This window comes from Parasteatoda tepidariorum, unplaced genomic scaffold (genome assembly GCF_043381705.1).
Source record: "Parasteatoda tepidariorum isolate YZ-2023 unplaced genomic scaffold, CAS_Ptep_4.0 HiC_scaffold_1569, whole genome shotgun sequence".
NCBI classification, from domain to species: Eukaryota; Metazoa; Arthropoda; class Arachnida; order Araneae; family Theridiidae; genus Parasteatoda; species Parasteatoda tepidariorum.
This window is the reverse complement of record NW_027261431.1, coordinates 8,820-11,629: the sequence shown is the minus strand read 5'-3', so window position 1 is coordinate 11,629 and position 2,810 is coordinate 8,820. Positions and strand designations below refer to the sequence as shown.

The window sequence follows — 2,810 nt, the reverse complement described above, 5'->3', positions numbered from 1 at the left end:
ATTATATATATTTTTTTTATAAATCTCGATCATTGGCTGTGGATGGCCTAATTAGTTAATAGAATTCCTGAATAGTTCGGTCAACCAGCAAAATGCTATATTCACCATATATTGGCGAGACGTCATTTCATTTAGGGCCATCATAGAGAAGCCCATAATTTTTATATACATATTGAAATTATCTAATGGCATATTTCCTCACGACACACCGAACATTTAACACAAGAATTCCGAAAGAAAACTACGCTGCCACACCACTTATTATTTACTTTAGAATCGAAATAATGCCTTTCCCCATCTCAACCTACCTGAATCTGTTCACGAACAAGAATTCGTTTCCCACTCGGACACCTAAAAATATCTACTTTTTCTCCTTCTCGATGATTGGTTGGTAGTGTCCTGTCGACACACCAAGAAGAACAATGCTTTGAGCGTTTAAACTGTTCCAAATGATGAGAAATAAAGTATCGATCCGTGTTGTACCAACAGCACACTCCCTCTCATACCCCGACACCTTCTTGCACTCTAGAAATTCATTTTAATCTTATCCATTCCCCTCTTTTTTAATTGGATAACGGCTACCAAACTTCAAAATTATTGTAACAGAATTTTAATATAAATATATATGTATATATTTTAAAATGTATAAATACATGTAAAGAAACGAGCAAAGAGAAAAAAAAAATGGACATAAAATAGTTTTAATGCAAAATTTAAATAGAGGTTTAAAACTTTTTTAACACTAGAAAGTCATATTGACTGCTTTTTAATTTCAATTGGAAAAGCAATGATGNGCGCAAAGAGAAAAAAAAATGAATATAAAATAGTTTTAATGCAAAATTTAAATAGAGGTTTAAAACTTTTTTAGCACTAGATTGTCCAAGTAGTTTTGACTGCTTTTTAATTTCAATTGGAAAAGCAATGATGGGAAAATTTCCTATAATTTTGTGACTTTTGTGTAACCTAATTTTATATTAGATAACATAATTTTAACGATTTTAAGAGGGGTTTATGCAATAAACTTTTAAAATTATGCAATTTCTTGAAGTGTAGAACAACTTCCTGTACCAAGTGTTTGATAATAAATTTTAATACATATTATTGAATATATTCAAAAAATATACACTATGTAACTGAGATAAATCTATAATATAGAGATTTATTAATTAAGGAAGTTATGAAAATTAATTTTAAAAAGTATTTATGCGCTCTTTTAAACACTTTAAAAATTTTACTTATACGTTCTTAAATTTAGAGTACAAAGTAACAAAACATGTAAGATGTGTTTCATTTACTTATATTTTATTAATTTCTAAATGTTGCATATTATCCAAACATTCTTATTTAAACAAAAAAGCTTTAAAATTTTTTAAAAAAATTATAAAACACAGAATTTAAATTTAAAAAATGCAGACCTGATTTGATAATTATAATTTAGATAAGATAATTTGAAAAAATAAATTTTGCAGTGACATTATGTTTATTTCAATTCTTATTATTATGAGCATCAATTATTCGAGTAATCGAGTTTTTTTCCTGGCCTTTGAAAATGACAGGATCTGTGAAATCGTTGTTGAGGCTCCCCTTGAGTCGTCATTAGTGCAGTACTGTTAGCATATGGACTGTACCTGATTTAAATAAAATAAATCTGATTTTAAAAAAAAGAAGAAAAAAAACGTGAACTTCGCAAACTCTATTTTTAAAAAAAAGAATGCTTTTTATAATCTAAACATAAGAAAGAGTTAGGGCATTCTACTTACATCTCTCCAAGAGCATTCAGATGAAAATCCATTCGTACCAAATAACTTATTTCCGTGATTCAGTAACACTTTTAGATAATTCATACAATCTTCCTAAAAAATAAATATTAGTTCAACTACAAATTATTATTTTAAAATAAATATAAAAGTCACAATCCCGAATATGTAGAAAAAAATAAACAAGGTAAAGAAGCACAGTTATTTTTTTTAAAAAAATAATAAGAATACATTTATAAATAGATTTTCACTAAAAGTTTCACAAAAAGTAGTTTAACTGTGAAAGCAAATACAAAAAAACTTACAAGAAAATACAAAGTTAATAAAAATAGCATTACAATATAAAAAAAATTTTGTCTTGTAAATTAATGATGATAATATAAATAATGAAGATCAAATCCTGAAAATTAAATAGAACCATTCTATCCTATAAATTAACTATAATGTAAAGTAATAACATTTATACAATAATGCTAATAATCATTTAATATACAGACCTCACTTTATCCTTTTAATTTGCACATAAGAACATCCTCAGACTTTGCAGACCAATGAGCTTCCTCTAATTTTTTAAGTCCGTCTAAGCTTAATCTGAATAAATAATCCCTACAAAATGAAGCATTGGATTAAAAAAAAAACATGAACTTAATGATTGCTGTTATTAACATAAAAGGAATAAAAAGAGACATGCCAAATAAGATATTTCATTAGAAAAAAATAGACCACAATAAGAGAGTAACAATAGCTTTATATTTGTACTTTAAAATATTATACTATATAATCTTTCATTTTAAATTTAATTGTCACAGTCAATATTCACCCCTTTAAAAATCAAAGCCCACGATCATATAACTAATCTTGACATCGATAGGAAGACAGCCACTACTCTCATCCGACTAAGAACAAAACACCCTAAAAACATGAAAATTTCTACAGATGGGACTAGAAAATATCAAAACTGTGGCAACTGTCTTAATGTGGAACTGACACCATATCATGTTTTTAACTGCCCTACAGTTGTTGCAGGCTTTCACCTCCATCTAAAATTCAAAT

The 2,810-nt window shown here is 27.2% G+C and overlaps 1 long non-coding RNA gene across 1 annotated transcript; it reads right to left on the bottom strand.

Moving 5' to 3' along the window:
* Window positions 1-792: 792 nt before the first annotated feature.
* Window positions 793-2,359, bottom strand: LOC122272944 (uncharacterized). Its single transcript, XR_011638427.1, has 3 exons — window positions 2,260-2,359; window positions 1,761-1,853; window positions 793-1,628 (listed from the first exon to the last, which is right to left on the bottom strand). It is a non-coding gene; the product is annotated as an uncharacterized lncRNA (long non-coding RNA).
* Window positions 2,360-2,810: the final 451 nt, after the last annotated feature.